Genomic DNA, 20027 nt, shown 5'->3' with positions numbered 1-20027 from the left:
GGTCTTCATTAGGGCTGCTGCCCTCTCAGACACGGGCTGGACCGTGAGGGCCTCCCCCGCGGTGCACCTGCCCACCTGGTCACCCCCGGACTGTGTGGTCCCTGCAAGAGCAGGGTATTCTTAACACTTGGCTTGGAGGGCCCCAGGGCATAACAGATGGATGACACGTTTATGGGGTCACATGTGTGTCCTTCTGCATGGGTGAGCATGGCACAGAGCAGAGCCCTCCTCCCTCCCCTCCCCATGTCCTCTCCCTTCCCATCCTCTGACCCCCCCTGGTGGAGCGCTGGAGTGAGCAGGAGTTCTGAGCCCCCCTTGGGTTTGTTTAGCCAATAAGCAAACTTCCTAAAGTCCTGAAGTCATACATAGCACGGTGGACGGGGAAAGGTAGCGGCTCTGGTGTCACACCCTACCCCACACCTCACAGCAAGCCCCCACTCACTTCTAGCCTCTGCTGTCTTTTCTGGAGAGTGGGACACAGTCAGCCCCACCCTCGAGCTGGGGGCATCCTGTGTACATGACAACACCGGGCACCGAGTCATTTCAGGCACCCTGGGGCCTCCGGCTGGAAGCCAGGCTGAGGGAAGGTGGGACCGGTGGGGGCCACAGGGTCGCGGATGTGACATAGTAGCTGTCTAAAGGACCAGGCTGAGGGTGTGCGTTCTAATATCCAGAAACAGGTAGCTGCCACTACCAAATGTATGAGTTAAGGTCATGTTTGCTCTCTCTTGTCAATTATAATCATCCGTTTGAATAGAGGCCACCAGAGTTTTATTAGCGACATTATTGGCTGTCACAGAATGGCTCTACTCCGTTCCTAAAGTGCCCGTACAAAACTGCAATTTCCCCTCTGCTCCCGCACTCACTCTCATGCTCAGCGTCTCCTAGGAGCTCCCCATAGCCTAAGGCCTGCCCCACTCCAGGCCTAAACTGGAAAATGAGGACCTGCCCAACTTTCCCACCTGTGCTCTGTTCCCACGGTAATTAACCAGCAGTAATCCCGAGCACCCAAGCTGTCCCCACACCTCTGCACCTCTGTGCCATTCCTTCTGCTCTCCATCCCCTGTGCTTTGAGCCCTCAGCTCCCTTATCCACTTGTCCCTTCGAGCTGGATGGTGTCAGATGCTCACATAGTAGCCTTTGTCCAGCCCGCCCTGCCTTCTTCCTGTGGATGCTCCACTTGGAGGAATCAGGGTTGGTCCAAGCCAGTCATGGCAACCACTTTTCCTGCAGCTGGTGACTGGCTGGGGAAGGGGCTCGGGACCCAGTTCTGGCCAATGAGGTATTAGAGGAAGTCTTTGGGGGCTTCTGTGAGAGATTCTCCTTCTTGAGTAGAGGTGGGCAGGGTTCAAGAAGGTGCCCCCTTGCTTCCGACTTGAGTGCTAACTGTGCAGATGTCACGGCTGGAGTGGAAGCAGCCACATGGCAACCGTGAACCAGTGACACCAATATTCTGTTAACGGTATAACGGAGAGGCAGGAGGCACCTGGGTCACTGATGACATTGTGAGCCACCAGACCACCTCTGGACCTCCCATCTCTCACATCGTCATTAAACATTCAATGTTAGATGCCTTCATAGTTTAAGCCACTCTTGGTAGGGTTTTCTGTCACTTCAGCCAAACACATCCAACTGATACAGCCTTCTAGTGTTGGTTAAAATTTCTCTGTTCTTAACTAGTTCCCCAGCAGACTTGGATCTCTGCCCCTGTCCCTGTACTCTACACCCATGAGCTACGGTGCTCTGTCTGTCTGGTTGGCCCATTCATGTTTGGTCTGTGAACACCTCTGAGACAAGCCTCTGCCTTTTCCTCTCTGGCCAACCTGACCCTGCACGCAGTGGGCCTTCGGGTCACCCCAAGGGACCTCACCACACCCTCTCCTCCCCCATCATGGCCAGAGCCTCCAGCCGTCATGAAGTCTTCCAGTTCACTTTGGCCCAAGCACTGCTTCCGGACCCTGAGGGCTTCGACAGCCTCTTCAGTTTTAAGCGTGAGGTCTTTTCTAAATAGAACTTTCCAGCTGTCAGCTCTTGCCTCGTGTGTCCCTTCAAGTGCTAAGCTGTTGAGTTCTTGTCAGTTTGGCCTTTCCTGTGGCAGGCACGGGAGGCCACAGTGCACAGAAAGGAGTGCACGAGTGAGACATGGAAAGTGCAGTGATGGATACATCCCATTCCAAACCGAGTGAGACTCTTGGCATGTTCTGGAAAAGACCTCGGGTGTGCAAGTTGGGCGTCAGGTTCCCCAAGGCTCCAAGGAAAGAGATGTCCCCAAGCATAGTGGAGGGGTGAAGGCTCTTGGCCTCCCTTGTAGCAGCTCCCAATGCCGGCTGTGAATGGGGGACTGCCCTGTGGTCACAAGAGCAGGACTCTTCCAAGGAAAGCAAGGGAAAGAGAGGGATTCTAGTCCTCGGGGAACTGGGAAGGTGTGTTAGTGCTGGGGAAAGAAGGTCCCTGCCTGCCTTCAGTGCACATTGCTTTTTTGAGTCTTGTAACAGGCACATGACAGTTACCAAGTCTCAGGCACCCACAGAATGCCAGGCGTGGGGCCAGGTGCCCTGACACACGGACAGGCCATACCATGAGGCTTCTCAGGCTGCACACAGCAGAATCCAGGTGTGCAATCTTGGCTCCACACTTCCAAGCTATAGCCTTGTCACCTCCTTTCTCTGAGCCTCTGCCACATCCTCTAAAATGGGGTCATCAGTTGCTACCTTAACAGGGTCGGTCCTATGAGGATTAATTTGGGTAATGTGACTGGCCCAGCCTATAGCAGGCCGCCAACAGATATGGTTTGAATCCATTTGGATCTCCAGGTTAGACTGTGGAGTTTTGCACTGTTATCTCAAAGTCCCCCTTGAACCTAGCCTAAATCCATACTGTCACAATTCCAGGATGCTCCATTTAGACAACTTCAAGGAACAATTGGAGTTGTTGTTGTTGTTGTTGTTGTTGTTTTTTGATAGCCACTGAGTGACAGAAAAACCAAATCGGCCTAAACAAGCAATCAAACGAAGCAGGAGAGAATGATTTACGTACCTAAGAAGGCTAAGGGCAGACAGTTTTAGGCAAGGCCGTACCTGGGTGCTTGATGACATCAGTAGCAATCATCTTTCCCGACCTCTTGGCCTTGCTTACTTTCCTCTGTGCTGGTGTCATTCTCAGCTGGGCTTTTCTGTTAGGAAAGCAAGATGGCCCCCAACAGTCACCTTCAGCCTCCCAACAGAAAAAGAACCCCTCATTCCCTATGATTCCAGCCCTAAGGTCTGGACCCACTGGGACCTGACTGGCACATACCCAGTGCTGAGCCAATCACTGTGGCCAGGGAGGATGGCCAGATTGAGGTCGTGTGACCACCCTCCCTAAGGAAACTCCTGAGCTGTTCAACCTGTTTTCCTGGGTGGGAGTGAACCTGAGAGAACAGAGGTTAGTGTCCAGTTGCTGCCCTCCTCTGTGCTCAATATCCTGGGTTGCACCTGCTCTTATCCTCTTCCCGCCACCCCACTGTCTTCGTGGCAGCACTTCTTACCTTCCCCCACTGCTTTTTTCGGTACCATTTCACCCATACCAAAAAGGAACACGACTTCCTGTTTGAATTCAGGATCTGGGGCCCAAGCCCAGCTTCAAGATTTTTTTTTTTTTTTTTTTTTTTTTTGCGTCCCGGTATAATCGTTTATTCAGTCAACCAGTGTCCAATGAGTACCTACTATGTGCTCCAGTGAGTTTTCAGGGTCTAATTATTCTGGGTTTCTGGGGGGAAATCCCAGGAGCCTTCCAAGGAAATGAGTTTTGTCTGAGCAAGCATCTAGAGGCTAGCTTCCAGTCCCTCGGTGCCACCCACTGTGTGGCCCCGAGGGAAGTCTTTCCCCTCTCTGGACTTGTGCTTTCTTATCTGCAAAATGAGGCACTGGGAAAGTTGAAATCCTGGAGCCCTCTCAGCTCTGACATCCTGTGTGGTTGGGTCTTAGAACAAGCCTCTCCAGGTGAGTCAGCCTGTAAGCACCATGGACAGTGACCACAATACTCCCTCTGCTGCCACAGGGAGCATCTTGTTTGCTGTCCCCGTGGGTGCGCTGAACTGAGTCCACAACCATACAGTTCTGTGTCTGAACCTTTCACTTCTTGGCTAATGAGAACATCCAGGGCAGAGGAGACCCCACGGCTTTCTGTGCCTGTGTGGACCCCAAGGCTCTAAATTCCTGTAAGGTGGCCTAATGCTGCTGCTACAGAAATTCTCTTTTGAGGTGTTTGTGAATCCCAAGCCCTCCCACCACCGAAAGTCAAGTCTGGAACTCTGAAAAGAAAGCATAGGGAGGGAGGCTACATGGAGGAGAGGAGAGGATTCTATAGAGGTTGCTATATGTCCATGGAGTCCATCCTTCCTCTGCCTCCCTGTCCCTCCCTTCTTCTTCTCTCACCCACTCCCCTTTCTCTGTTATAGCCGAAATTGGTCATAGCCCCGTGGAAGAAGAAAGATGCCTGATGTGTCAGTAGGGAGGCGAGGGATCCTTTTGAGGCATGCCCAGTGGGAGGACTTTCTTTTTCTTCTGGTTGAGTCTAGTTTCTCTTCACTCTTAACACTTGGAGACATGAATTAATTCCCTTGGTCACTGTGTCACTCATTTGTCAGCTCACTCGCCTGCTCACCACATCCATGTGTTCCCATCTTTATTTAGTTCAGCCGTTTTTTTTTTTTTCAAGCAAGAAGGGAGATTTCTTAGGAGAACATAGAGAACCCAAGGACAATTAGAGAATAGAGTAGCTGGTCCTCCCCAAAGATGGGAGCCAGCAACTGTTTAAGACATGAGAAGCCAAGCCTGCTGTATCTTTTCACCATTCTGGCATCACACATTCACTCACCTCTGCTCCTCTTTGTACATCACTAGATCCTTCCATCTTTTAAACCTCTTGGCTTCTCTCCATTTCCACTGCCATGACCCTAGTGTAAAGTACTTTTCTTTTTTTTTCCCTGGGAAACTGAGACAGCCTCCAGAATTTTCTCCCAAATCCCACCCTTGCCCGTTTCCAATCTGTGTCTCTCACTACAGCCAGAGGGATTTTTAGAAATGAACAGTTTATTCAACAGATTTCACTGATCCCAGGAAAGACGTCAAAATCATAAGCACGGTGTGGAACTGGATTACCACTCCCCCACATTCGGTGCCCTGTATCGAAGTGCCCTGCTCGGTTGGAGGATTATACAGCATGGCCCATGTTGTCCTCAGGCATGGCAGAGGGGCTGGTGAACAGTGAAAACAGATGTGAGCACACGCTTTAAGAACCAGTGAGTAATTTACCACTTTTCTTTTCCTTTTTCCACGACAATGGCAATATTCCAGACAGAGACAGACTGCTCTGTCAACCTGAGTCCAGAGGGGAGAGGAGACGAAGGAGAGCCACATGTGCGTGTAGTCTGAGACATAAAGAAACTTTATTGTAGGCCACGGAGATTTAGAGAATTGTGTGTTATGCAGCGTAACCCATCCTAACCTAACCGATATGCATAATCCATGAACTCTTGCCCATCGCCCCATTGCTTTGCTGAGGCACCACTGGCCTTTCGGTCCTTACACAAGTTGCTCCCTCCCACCTTACAACATTTGTCTGTGACTCTCTCTCTCCTGGGAAAGTTCTTCACTCCCATTGTTGGGCAGTTGACAGTTACTCACCAATGAGGTCTTGGCTTCACTGTGAAATACTCAGGAAAGGATTGCCTGGTCTCTGTTCAGAATACCTAGAATTTACCTTCTTTGTCATTAGAGCACTTTCACTACACTCTAAGTTTGAGGAAAACAGAGCCCAGGGATTTAGATCATGCTTCTTTGAGGCCCTACTCCACCCCCCCACCAATGTGCCCGGGCCCATGTTGAGGGGCTGGAGGTAACGGGGGTACATCAGCCCTGTGCCCTTCTCCCACCACCTGCCCCGTGACGGGGGAGATAGGTGTGCAAGCAGCAACATTTGAACCCATTATGATCGTTCTAGCAGGAAATTAGTGTAAAGAGGCCAGCAAGAAGGCAAGGAGACTGCCTGGAAGAGGGGGAGTCAGAGATGGCTTTGAGTAGGATTTGGAGATGTCCAGGTGGGGGGAGCTTCCTGGGAGAGTGGGCGATGGGGGGATCTGATGGAGGGATTGTAGGGCAAGAAGTGGTGCCCAGAGTTTCCAGGACTTGAAAGAGGATGAACGCAGGAGAAGTTGGAACCAGAAGTAAATATCTGGCATCTGTGTGTATTCCTGGGAACACAAGTGAGCATTCCTGTTGGAGTGCCTTTGCAAGCCCATGGTGTTTGCTTCTTGGGGAAGAGGGATGGTGATAAAGATGACAGTGGGTTCCAAGCCCTTTCACACAGTGGATATCAGTGGCAGGCTCTGATCCGAGGTTGTGGTGGGCGTGTGTGGGCAGCTGTGTTCCCAGACACAGCAGCGGGAGAGACATCTTTGTCTCCACTCTGCTCATTGGACACGTCTGGATGCCTTAAATTCCTGACCTTGTCTTCTAAGAAAACCCACCACGGTTCTTTCTAGCGAATCAAGGCTTCCTGTGTACACAGCCCAGTAGTCATTTAAAACGTGTATCAGGTGAACAAAATGAAAGAGAGACGAATCGCCGAAGCATCACGTCCCTGGGTATGATGTCTCTCCACATGATCTTGTTATTAAAAGAATCCGCAGGGACACGGATGAAACCAAATGCTTCATGATTAGGGGCTGTGGTCACTCAGCAGGCCCCTGCTCTGGGGAAATGAGGTGTTTCCTGGGGTTTGAGGGCCCTGATGGGACATGACAGAAAATCTTCTCAGCCTCCCAGAAGGTTGGAGGGTGGGCAGTGATGCTGGAGAAGTCACCCACCTCTGTGGCCCTTGAGTTTTTCACTGTTGGAATAGGGAGGGAGGTACCATTCCCCAACTGCCAACCTCACTGGCTGTGCGGCTTAGGCAGTAGGTGGACAGTTCTCGGAGAAGCCCATTGATTCCAAGGAATTGTGGCTGTTTGATGGTATTATTTTGTGAGGTGGACTCTGCTGGGCTCCCCATACTGGAGGGGACAGACACCCACAGAAACTGGACCAGACCCAGCACACAAGCTCTCCTCGGGAAAGCTGACCTCTGTGTGGTGGTTGTCTAGAGGAAGGGACGTCAGCGGTCACTGGGGGGGGTGGGGGTGGGAGGTAGATGGAATAGCACAACCAAGGAGGAGTCTTGTGAGCTGGGACCATAAGGGGAGGAAGAGGGGACAGGCGGGGGCAGGGGGGGCAGGTAGGGAGGGGAGCAGAGGAGCAAAGGCCTGCAGGCCCAGACAGGCCTAGGCGGTGGTGAAAGAAATGCCATATTCCTGCCTCAGAGAGCTTGTTGAATCTGGCACAACGGGGCCGCTTCCACGGCTCTTTGGGCTAGAGGGTGTTGCTGAGCTCCTGCTTGGCCCTTTGCCTGTCTTGCCGTTTTCAGGTCCAGCAGAGCTCACCCGCAGAGTGTAGACATGAGCCTGCCCACCCGACGGATGGGAGCACGGGCTCTGGTCAGATGATGGGGGGGGGCAGGGACCCCCCCACGGCGGACCGGAGGCCACAGGCGTGGGCTGTGTAGAAGTTGAGGCTGCACGCTGCCAGGGTCCGGCTAGGGTCTGTTCCAAAGCCAGTCGGCTCCTCCCTAGGGCCCCTGCCTCTCAGACTAGCTAGTGACTGCTGGTGAGGCTTCAGAACCTTCCAGGCCACAGCTGGAGGGACTCTCTCCAGATCAGCATGTAAGTATCACTTAGTGTGCCCTCTCAGACTGGCATCCCTGGCAGCCTGCAGGGCCCAGCTGTGGAGTCCAATGCTCCGTGTCTGTGCTCCATGTGAAACAGTGCTGCAATCCATGAGTAGTGTCCGCAGCGGGTGAGGAAGGGGAGACCTGGGTTATGCACGCCAGCCATTTGCCACTCCTGGTACACCCCCTTATCTTGCATATGGAGAAACTGAGGCCCAGAGGGAAGAATGCCCTCGTCCAATTGCCTGTCCTTTCACTTCCCACTCTGGCCTCTTGACGGAACTCTTGGTACCCCCCGTGACACCACGTGAAAACAGTGAACTATGTGTGTGACAAGGAAATCATACTGGATGTGTCTGGACCCACACCATGTTTCTCTTCTTGTTTTTCTCCTTTGCCTCTGTTCTGTTTTAATACTTCGTGTGTTTCGTGCATTATGAAGGATGGTGGGACAATGAAGATCCGTGGGCCCGCAGCTCAACTCCAGAACTAGAACATTCCCAGTCACTTCCACCTTCTCCTTGCCTGGAGGTCACCCCTCTCTGCAATTTGGTGTTTGTTTGTTTGCCATTCTCTTGCTCACAGGCCGACTGAATAAGCCTAAACATTAGATTGCTTCTTTGTTCTTAAGCGGTAAAAACTTGCTCTCTGTATGTAGATCTCTAAAATTTGCATTTTTGTACTCAACATTTCCCTGTCTCTAAGCTTGAGCTGTGCTGCTGTGTAGCTGGAGTTTGCTGTCACCAGTGTGGAAAGAAATTGTGTGACTGTGCTACAATTTCTTTTTGCATTGCTCTGTCAATGAGTATCTGGGTCATTTCCTTTCTTCCCCTCCTCTTGCTAACAGTGCTGCGACGAACTCTTCTTGGGTGTGCCTTGTGTGACTCCTGGGAGTGGATTTGCAGGGTTCTAAGGTACGGGACTGGTCAACCTAACAAGAAAAGGCCAAAGTGGTTTTCAGTGTGGCCAGACCAGGTTTCACACTCATCAACCGTGGGTGCCAGCTGATCCTCTCAGACCCTCGGTGCTTTCAGATGTCACATGTCTTCCTCACTGTGAGCCTGATGGATGTGAAATCTCACACGGGGACCTTACCTTGCACTTCCCTGCATCCTCGTGACATCCGGCAGCTTTTCCCGTGTTCATCTGTGCACTCCGTTTCCTCCTCTACGACATGCCTGCTGTGGTCTTTTTGCTCATTGCCTCTCTTCTTCCTGTGGATTTGTAGGACTTCTTTATGTATTCTGGATACTGATCCTTTGCTAGTTGTACATATGCCAGAGGTCTTCTGCTTTTAGTGATTTGTCTTTTCACCCGTCATTTGGTGAAGGGAAATTTACATTTTCCTGCAGTCAAACCTATCGATTTTTTTTTTTTTTATGCTTACTGAGCTTTTAACACCTTGTTAAAGAAATTGTTCCCAATCCCAAGTTTGGAAAGATATTCCCCCAGAATATCCCCCTCTTCAACTTCTCTTTTTCAAATATAGATTTTTAATGTGTCTGGAATTGGTTCCGATGTCCCAGCACCGTTTACTAACTGGGCCCCCTTTCTCCAGTCACACGTCAAGAAGCCTTTTTAAAACTCTTAAGAATTGAGCTCTTCAGATCTCTGATCATTTGTAGCACACCTGCAGTCATTCATGCCTGCTGTCCGCGTGTTCTCCCCTCTCCCTCTTTTTACCATTGCGATCCCTGGTACGTGCAGGTGCCCCAGGAGGCCCTGTGTAGCCATGTATGGATATTTTTTTCTATGTTTCTTTCTTTATCATTTTTTGAGAAGGAGAGAGAGAGAGAGAGTGGGGAAGGGGCAAGGACAGAGAAAATCCTAAGCAGGCTCCATGCTGTCGGTACAGAGCCTCATGTGGGGCTCAGTCCCCTGACTCTGAGATCGTGACCTGGGCTGACAGCAAGAGTCAGACGCTTAACCAACAGAGTCACCCAGGCGCCCCATCCATGGATGTTTTTGTGAGGATGAGGAAACAGGAGCACAGAGGAGGGTTGAGTTTGTAATGGCCACACAACGACCGTGTTGGGTGACCCCAACGTGGAGTCTGTCTCTGATTCTCTGAAGGCGGGTTCTGTGTTCCTTCCTCTTGGTGTCTGGCTGTGCACAGTAGGGCTGGTGGGTTGGGACCCAGGACGCTGGGGCTGTCAGTGGAGGGATCAGACATGACAGCCTGCCTTTCCGTTTCCATCCCATGGGCTCCCCTGAGCTGCTGTGAAACTATTTGGGCACATTGTTCCTGGTGGCCTGAAAACCTCCTGCCACCTCTGCTTCTCACCCCTGCCTCATCCCTCCTGCTGTCCTTTTGATGATGAAGCAGCTGAGGTTTAACTCCTGCCTCTCACTCCCCACCAGCTCTTTGCCCAGTAAGGGGAGGGAAAGCCCTGGGAGCAGTACCCCAGCAGCCTCAAACCTGGAACAGAGTCGAATCCTTGCTGGGAAGGCTCCACCCTTGCTCTGAGTGATGCAGAGTCATGGCCTCTGATGATGTGGATGACAACTCACTTCTGCAGCATTTGTGATGTGCTGGGGCCCAGTCTGAGCATTCCGTGGGGGTCCTCGCCACCCTGTGAGGAGACACTGTTTTTACACTCATCTTATAGATGCGGAAGCTGAGGCTCAGAGCCGTTATGAGGCTTGCCTGGGGTCACTCAGCAGGGCAGTGATGGAGTGAGCTGTGATTTGATCCCAGGCAGTCTGGCTCCAGACTCCACGCTCTTTACCACGAGACTGCATGGTCCCTTTGGACCCCAACCAGGCCCTAGCTCTCCCTCCTGGTGACTGGTCCAGGACTCTGGGATGGGTCTGCCATGGGGCCCCTCACGGAGTACAGAAGAGCTTTGTCCCTGAACCCTGGATCCATGGTGGGTCTGGGCCTGCCCTGGGCCTCCTTGGGCCTGGAGGGTGCCCTTCCCAGCTTCCGAGGCTGAGCCAGGCCACCCGGTGTTGCTCCTGTTTGCGGCCGGGGAGTCCCAGCTCCAGTTAGAGACTTCTCTCTTTTGTAGGCTCTAGAAACTCTGAGAAGGGACCTAAATGGTGGGCCCTCGATTAAGGGGTTTCAGAAGGCAGGAGCCCCAGGGACACCTTGCTTTGTGAAGCCTCTTGTGTTCCAGGGAACTGCTCTCTGTGGCCACCTCAAGACGAGGTGTTTTTGACAAACATGTGTCACCTGCATAACACTTGTAAGCCGTTATGCCATGGCCATAAACCTGGGCTTGTGCTGCCGAGTGAGATACCAGCTCCTACATGTGGCTAAAGCACTGCCAACAGTGTCTCTGCTGGTTTGTCTGGCAGTGGGGGGTGCCAGGCTGCTTCAGGACACATCAGCTCCCAGGCAGTGGCTGTGTGCTATGAAGGTCCCAACGCCGACATCTTTCTCAGCATCCCACCCTCCCTTCCTAACCTTCGCTGGCTCCCTCTGGATGTCTCACAATGTGGACACTTTTGCACCCAGTCATGCTAATTGCTCTGAAAAGAAATAAAGCGGACAGTGACACAGGCCATTTGGTAAGAATGATCTGTGATCTCCGGTTTGTTTAACAAAGCCTACTGGGTCAGAGCCTGAAGGAAATGGGGGGGAGCTGTGTGGGTATCCTGGAAGAGCATGCTAGTCAGGAGAGTTGCACATGCAAAGGCCCGGAGGTCAGGTTAGGTCTTATGGGTTGGAGGCAGGTGTGTCTGGAGTGCAGTGAGAGGCACAAACCTGGGAGCAGGGTGGGAATAGGGAGCATGGTGTGGGATGGTGTGGCATTTGGGTTTCACCTGGAGTGTCATGGAAAGTGGCTGGAAGGCCCTGGGTAGGTCCAGGAAACCGTAGAGGAGGCCAGATGGCTTAGGCGCAGCCACTACCAGGCCAACTATACCTTGGTTGTAACTGTGAGGACTGTAGATCCTAGCTGTACAGCAGAACCCAGGTAACAGCAAACATGAGGGCCAGGTGAAGGTCCCAAGGCCAGCCAGTCCATCTGTCTGCAGCCAGGCCTCTGCCTATAAATCCTGCAGCCTGTGCATCCTGCCCAGAATGCTGGGATGCCTGGATCTGTTAGTTTCTGCTGCGGAATAACCACCCCGAAATGTACCAGCTTGCACCAACTGTTGAGTTAGCTGAGCAGCTAGCTGGTTGGGCAGGTCTTCCAGGCTCCCTCAAGCATGTGTGGTCAATGGCAGAGGTCGGCTGATTGCTGGCTGGCTGTTGGCCGGGGCGACTAGGGTGGTGGTGAGTAGACTACATGTGTCCCATTCTTCCAGGAGGCTATCTGGGCTTCTGCACATGGTGGTGCCAGGGTCCCAAGAGGGGGGGCACGCAAGGCCACGAGGCTCTTTGAGGCCTACGCCTGAAATTGGCACGGCATCATTTCCACCACATTCTGTCGGCCAGAGCAAGTCACGGAGCCAGTGCAGATTCAAAGCGGGGGGATCTAGACCCCTCCCCTGATGGGAAGAGCTACCCCATCGTAGTGCAAAGGGTACGGAGACAGGGGGGTGGAAGAACAGAGCTGTTTAGGGGTCAACCGCAGTGTCCCGTGTTCTTGAGAGAGGAGCAAGGCAGGAGCCGGGGCCCCAGAACAGTCAGCCATGGCTGTGTTTCTGTCGCCCTGAAGAAACCAGACCCCCAACAATCCAGGACTAGGCAGAGGAAGCTCGGACCATTTGTTACTTTGTCACCAAATGCCACATAGCCAGTAGCGATAGACTCAACAGTCCCCATGGAGGTGTCTTTCTCTGGGATGCTTACACCCAAGGACTGCAGAGATCATATGGAACATCGCACACCTTTGGCACCACCTCTTCCAGGAAGCCCTCCAGGCTTCTTCTGGGCTCTCCCAGGCTCACCCCCCCCCCCGTCACAGAAGACAGTGTATTTGTGTCCCTCATTGGTGCATGTGTGTGTCAGCCTCCTGAATCAGAAAGGCCAAGGCCAGAGGACGGGGCTGTGTCTCACTCACCCCAAATCCCTACGGCTGGGAGTTTGCACTGAGGATGAGGCTGGCAAGGTATGGGTATACTGGGGACCTGCATTCAGTGCTGACTCACAGTTGATGTCTGCAAGGGAAGGGGAGGGTCACTGTACCTGGTAGCAGGCCCCAGATGAGCTCGGCCTGGAGCGGGGACAGGGGGTGCTGGGAACGGATGCTGGATGCAGGTGGCAGCCAGAGCTCAGTGGAGCAAGGGCAGAGACCAGAGTCCTCTTGCAGACAGAAATGGGTCTCAAGCTCTGGGCGCCAGCACCAAGGCAGGAAGGCAGCCCACAGGAGAGCATGCAGAGAAGCCACTCTGGGTGTTCAAGGCCAGCACTGGGCAGATGGAAAGGCAGGCAGGGCCTGCCAACCCTGAGGAAAAAAGAAACATCAGCCACATTTGGCTATAGTCAGCTTTTGTTTACTGGAGTTTCGCTTGCCTGAGATCCATTGTACCCAAAATCAATATTATTGGCATTAAAAAAGAGAAACAAGCCAACTAGGATGTAGCAACCCTGAATGCACTGTGGTTTCGGTGCCATCACAGCGCACGAGAAAAATCTTCATCACCTTCTCATGCATACCAGAGACCAAGGAGGGAAGAATGGAGGCGGGGGGGGGGGGGGGGGGGCGGTCTTCACGAGGCCTCCAGGAGTGCTTCCCTGGGGCTCATGGTGAGTTAAGCCAGCCAGGCCTGCTAGTGTGCCAGCTCGTCCTGCCAACCTGGTGTCAGCACCATTGCCCCGGGCTGGGCCGGGCAGTCTCCCTTGGGGAGAGAGCTTGAAGCTTTTGCAGTTTGTAGTGGTCTGTTGTATTTGGAAACCCGAGCATCCCAGAGTCATAAATTACCTTGAACTAGTTTGCTAACCCTTGTGACTCGATACAGCACCTTTTCAGAAGCGGCCAGTTATGTAACTGACTGAGTCAGGCATGGCCCAGTCCCCTCAGTGAGGCAGTGTGTGCCAGGCCTGGCGTGGATGGTAGCCACCCAGGACCACGGGGACAATGCAGGGAGGTTCCGCAGGTCTGTGCACGGCATTTCTGTGGAAATGCACTCCCAGAAGGGAGAAGGGTCTGTGAGTCCATGAAGTGGGATTCTCACTCCCAGCACGTGGTCGTGAGATCTGTACCACATGGAAGAGGCAGAGCACACCCTGTAGTTCAGCATCTCCTGTTACATCCCTGTTAGAGGATCAGCTCCTGCTTGCACCTTTCCAGGGATGGGGGCTCATCACTGCCTGAGAAATTTCACACTGACAGGAAGTTAGCTTCCCGCAAATTCCAGCTCCATCATCTGGGTACATGTTCTGAATCCATGCTTGCAACAGCCTGGACAGAGTGGGAGGCCGTTGCAAGGCTGCTGGCCAGCTAGGACGACTCTCCCAGCCTTTCCTCCATTGCCACAGCCCTCTGGTCACAACAGGTGCTAAAGGGCCCATCTGGTTAGACATTCCAAGTGTTATCCCTGCACTGCAAGTTCATTGGCCACGGCAATGTTGACATCAAGAGAAACACGTGTCATTTTCTTATCTCTAAAAAGAGCTCCAACCCCCTCCCTGTTTTTGTATTCAGAGAGCAGAGGGGTGACCCACACTTTCTGGGGTCATGGGGAGGAGATTCAGGTGTGAAGGGAGCATCTGCTTGTAATGTGGGATCCAGTTCCAGCATCCCCTGGGGTTCCTTGAAATTTGCTGGAGAAACAAAACCCATTTGATGTTCAAACCCAGGCTTCCAACAGAATGGGACAGCTGAAACACCCCAAAAATGGACAAACCACATGAAACAGGTTTTGAAGGCCACAGCCTTTCTGGCAGTCTGAGCCTCCCCGAGCAGCAGGGAACAGGTTTTGCCGAGAGACGCCCATTTGCGATGGCGCAAGTGCTACTTTTCCCCTGGGCGAGACAGGTGCAAACTCAGATGTATTCATTTTCCACAAACGAAACGACTCGGCTTTGACCATGTTGCAGACCTAGGACTTGGCTCCCTTGTTCCCGGGGGGCATGTGTCTGGTTCTCACTCCATTCCGAAGGAGCCTGTGGAGGCTCCCAACTTTGAACCTTCTAATGATAATGATTTACTGGTTTCAGGGGGTTCGGGGTGGGGGTGGCGGGGAGAGGTGGGACAAGAAGAGTGATGCAGAGTTTGGAGTCTGAAGGAATGATTAGCTGTGTGGAGGGCCCGGGGCCAGTGCTGATGCTGTAGTTAAGGCACAAGGACTTTCCGCAGCACCAAAGCATCACCTTTTGCTTCTCATCAACCCCTTGAAACGAACTCAGTCATGTTCACTGATAGGAATCAGTACCACGTAATGAGTGTTCGCCATGAGTCGGGGCCTCACCGCACCTGTACAACCAACCCCACCCGTTCAAGAGGGTTATGGTGCGCCCCAGTGTTTGAGCTCTGGGAAACTGGGGTAGAGAAATGCTGAACAGCTTCCCTAGATAACACGGCTTTCAAATGCAGATCTGAGACTTCCCACGCAAAGCATTTCCAGGTCCTGTCCTTGGTGCCAGTGGAAGGTACAGATTTCCAGGCCCTGTCCTTGATGTCTCTGACTCGGTAGGGTCAGGGGGCGGGGCCCGAGACTCTGAATTTTGCCCCTTTCCTGCGTGATTCCAGCAGGCAGCCTGGACACCCAGCCTCTGTCCAAGCAGGCCGGCGTCCAGTATTCGGCTGTGCCCAGCTCACCAGTGTGAGCTCAGAAACATGGAACCAAACAGTTCCCGTAGGTCCCCCCACCCCCCACCCCTGGCAGAAGAATCCTAAAACCCTGACTGGCATTTTCCAAAGGTCCCAGCAAGCTTCTTGGGACCCTGAACAGCCAGCCAGTGAAACCTGAGGACTGCTTGTTTGGGAAGTGTGGGGGCTGCTTCCAGAGAAGGTGGGCTTGGTTACAAGTGTTGTCTTAATTGGAACGAGGACGTGGAAGGGAAAGCAATGAGTCCAAATTAATCCGTTTTCCTGTGAACATCTCCCACCACTCCGTGCCAAGGCGAGGCAGCCTTTGTAATTAACTGACTGGGCCTTTTCTCCCCCCAAACCCAAAATGGGAGCGTGCAATTTATTTTGTGTGCGAGGTGGTATGAAAATTGCCAAAGTTGGCAGATGAGGCTGGGGTGTTGGTGGAGCTGGGTAAACAGGGCTGAGCTGTCTGTCACCTCCAGGTCGGAATGGGGAGCTGGCTCCAAAGCAGGGACAGGGGCTGGGGCCACGGAGGTGCTGTGCCAAGGGCTGAGCAGGTAGCCTTGGCAGGAGAGCAGAAACTTCTTAGCACTGTGGATGGGAGTAGAGGCACTACAGTTCTGAAATCAAACCCTTCTCCTTATCCTACCCTGTGTCACCACGGACCAGACACTTAACTCTCCAAGCGTCAGAGTCCACGTGGGTTCAGCAGTCTTTACTGAGTGACTGCCATGTGTAGTGAACCCAAGTTCATCTGCCTGATGCGCATAAAGACCATCACTGACATGGAGTATAAAGCAAAGCAAGAGTTTATTCCAGAGGCAGGAGGACGAGCCTCACATCCACCTCCCTAGAGGAGGAGAGTCAGGGGTACTTAGTGGCAAAGGAAAAAGGTCAGGGTACAAAGTTGCGGCTGCTAACCCTTTGGTTACCCTTTTCAGTCCCCAGGGTCTTTTGATCCGTCCTCATTCTTGTGGGTATTGGGACCACGACCCGGCCGCGGCCGTTACTTCCTGCTGAGGTGGGGTGAAGACTGGGGTTAGACAAGTGGAAATTTTGGGGTGGAAAGGAATGTTCTGCATTACTGGGATTTTTGTACTTTGGTCAATAGTTCCTGTACCATGTTGTGTCTAGGGTTTTAGGGGTACTAGAGAACAACAGGTAGCATGTTGTACTCATGGTTTGATTCCCTTGGACCAGTTCCCCCGAGTCGGAGTTTCAGGTCCGGCAGAGGCTCACTGGTCTGAGCCGGGTCCCTTTCGAACTCCTCCCTGCTGACAGGGTGTAGGGAACCTGTGGATTCTTGTTATTCAAGTGTGAATCCATGGCTCAATTCCCTGTAGTTTCAGAGGAGTGGAGGGTCAACGGCACCTCGCAGGGTCTGACCTGTGCAGTGAGGCTGGAGCTGGTCCTCTGGGCTCCCGCTCTTCAGGTCTTTAGTGACATCTTTAGTGACACCTTTGGATGTCACTAAGGGATTCAGGCAGCGTGAAGACACATCTGTGAGGTACATCAGCCTGCCGGAAGCAAACTCAGGCACTGGATGTACCTGATAGTATCCAAATCGCTGGTGGGAGCCCCGCCAGCAACTCCCAGGTCACGAAAAGGACATAGAAAGTCTTCCATATAACATTCCACAGGGGCTTAAACCAAGCCCTCTTCTAGGGAACACTCTTTCCCAAAGCAGGGCAGATGGCACGGGTTGTTCCCAAGTGAAGTGGGTTTCTTGGCAGAGCTTTGCCAAAGTTCATTTTTTTCCCTTTTTCCACTCTCTCGGTGTCTCCAGGAAGCGTGTGATTTCCACTGAATGCCCAAGGCCTTGGACGCTGTGGTTGTCATTCCATTGTCACTCTGAATTATTAGCGGCAGTCCAAACCTAGAAATGATCTTGCTTAAAAGCATTTTGACAACTCCCGTGGCCTTCTGTGAACAGCAGGGAGGAACCTCAACCCCATTGATAAAGGTGTCTGCAGATACAAGCAAACCCTGAGAATTACCCATTGTTCTTTGCATTCCGGGAAAGGCTGCTTGCTGGTCTTCCCCAGATTTGGGGCCTCTCAGTTGTATACCCTTGAGAACTTGTGGGCACCCAGTCTTAGGATTGTTTTTAGCACAAGTGTTGCCTTTTGTAACATTTTGCTGAAATTGGAGCCCACAGTATACTTCTGGATCCACTGGAGAGTGGTATCTTTCCCATAACGGGTACTTCGAGGAATGTGGCTAATTATTTCTTTCATCAGATGCTCTAGGGTAAGGATTCATTCTATTTCCAGCCAGTGTCAATGCCAGCATAGTGTCCAAACCCCCACTCCTTACTTAACTCCTCTTTGGTCTTCCAAGGGACGTTGGGGTTGATATGTAGTTAAGTCTATCTTTGGCACTAAAGCTCTTCCAGAGGGTCTTGGAGTCTTCGACGGGCTGCCAGCATGGTTCCCTTGGGCAGTCGGTCCACTTTGTGGCGTCTTCCGCAGCGGACGATAGCTGATGGGTCACCACTGCACCCAGCTCTTCCTTGTCTTTGACCCGTGAAACTGTCCCCATCCGTGAACACGTCCACGTCTGGATGCTCCGATGGCAGCTTGTCCAGTCAGGAAGGCTGTGATCAGCTTGTTCAGCTATCCGTGTGTCTCTGGTGATCTTTCTGAGTGGCCCTTAGATCACCGGGCCACTTTTCTCTCAAGTGTACCTCGGGTGGCCTAGCTTCGGTTTGCGGGGCTTCAGGGAAAAGCAGTTTTCGTTCTCAGTGCTCCCATCAACACAGTGGGAGAAAACTGGAAACCTTAGTTTGGAGAGTCAGGGTCAGACATTCAAGGAAACCAGAAGAATTCAGGACCCAGCCCAGGTGTATAGACAACCAACAAACCCTCAAAGACGGTTCATCGGAACTATGATCTTACATTTTCACAGGTGTGTTACTGGAACAATCTCTCTCTCTGAAACCATGCTCATTTCCACAAAAGATAGCCAAATTAGGACACATTTGTTTGTAAAATTGTCCAGTTGAAGCTGGGCCTGTTTACACAAGCACCATCACAACGGTGATTGGTCATATAGGTGTTTGGTTTTTTCAATCTGCTTCGCTGGAACTTTTCGTAAGGAATGTCAGATTGAACTTTAACAGCCTTGTCAGGCTAAAGAAGCCAAGCCAAATACTGGCCATCAGACTTTGCCTGCCATACCTATAGATGTGGGTGGCTCCCTCTCTTCTCGAGATCCCCCAAATACCCTGAGGTTCCTGAACCTGCCAGGAAGTGACAACCTTCCTTATTCACCTGGTAGGGCTGCTGGAAACTTTGTAAGCAAGGTACGAGGCAAGTTTTCCAAGGGGCTTCATTGGCTCGGCAGAGTCAAACTTAATTAGTTCCTTAAAGCTCTCTGATTGTAGCTGAGTCTAGGCATATCTCCCTCAACTATGACATTCCAGTCAAAGCCTTGGCAACATGACCAATGTTTCCAGTGGCGTCCTGTTGCAAGGAGAACGGATTCGTATCGAACTTCTGCAAATAAATACACTGCCATGAAAATACGAGAATAATCCCTGAGAGTTTTGAATTCTGGTGGTACCAGGTAGGGAGAAAGGGATAAATGTTTCCTATCTGTTTATGAAGAAATTATTTACCAAACGTCTACCAAATGTCATAGGCAGACTTAAATTTAGAAGAGCAAACATTAGAGGATCAGCAATGTTTACACAAGTGTCTGTTTGAAAGCAGTTTCCCCATTAGTTCTGGGAATTCTTACTAAGCTTAGCTTTATGATCCTGAAGGGATCAGAGAGCTATATTTGTCAATGCAGTGCAGCTGGCAAGGAGATTCTGTGACACACGATACTTCAGTAGTTAGTATTACAAGCGATGACGCTATACCAGGACATATCAAAACCTTAGGAATCTTATAAAATCTCTAGGACACTTAGAGCAATCACCCATACAACAAAGCCTAAGAAGGTTCCTCATCACTTATTTGATGATGCCTCCCATGTCATTTGACACACCAGGGAATAAGCCTAATTCGTCAAAAAGACTTCCATTCACAAGCTGGGTTTTTGGAAGTTGGTGAAATACCAGAAGGTTTCAAAACACATGCCTAAATAGGATTACAGATCATTACAAAACAGGATACTTATTTAGCCAGGATGGCAAGAAGAGATTCTCAAGGTAAATGCAGACAGCAAGGTAAATGGAGCTGTGAGCAAACCTTAGCTCTCTTAACACTGAGCAGATTCAACTTTCTTAAGTAAGCAAAGACCTAACAAAGACAAGACATAGAAACTTTGTTTTTCTAGGCAGATTAAAGATAAAGAAAAACCTCTGTTGATAATTTAGACCCATCATCTAAGAAGCCTCTGTCACATTAACAGCGATAAAACCCAAATTCCAGTCTTATACTGCTGTACTTTGGATATTAAAACTCATTCGTTGCAACAAGATGAATTTTTAAAAAGACATGCAGTCCCTTCTTTCTTCCTCCATGTCACCTCCCACGTTGATACATACTTATTTGGACAAGGACATCAAGGGCACTGCATGGGTCTGAGTTCTTGTGACGGGTGTTGGGATGTGCTGACCAGAATCTCCGGCAGGAACCAAGGTCTCCCAGCCATAGCAATGCTGCCTACAGCCTTCGACGCTCAGACATC

General features: G+C 51.6%; 1 long non-coding RNA gene across 1 annotated transcript; it reads left to right on the top strand.

Annotated features, from left to right (window-relative positions):
- Nucleotides 1-3246: 3246 nt before the first annotated feature.
- LOC128778862 (uncharacterized) lies at nucleotides 3247-5441 on the top strand. The gene is made up of 2 exons (XR_008424688.1): nucleotides 3247-3423; nucleotides 5100-5441. It is a non-coding gene; the product is annotated as an uncharacterized LOC128778862 (long non-coding RNA).
- Nucleotides 5442-20027: the final 14586 nt, after the last annotated feature.

The sequence above is a fragment of the Panthera pardus genome, unplaced genomic scaffold (genome assembly GCF_024362965.1).
Source record: "Panthera pardus isolate Hobbes unplaced genomic scaffold, ASM2436296v1 HiC_scaffold_21, whole genome shotgun sequence".
NCBI classification, from domain to species: domain Eukaryota; kingdom Metazoa; phylum Chordata; class Mammalia; order Carnivora; family Felidae; genus Panthera; species Panthera pardus.
The sequence above is the reverse complement of the archived record's forward strand: the minus strand, read 5'-3'. Positions and strand labels throughout refer to the sequence as shown.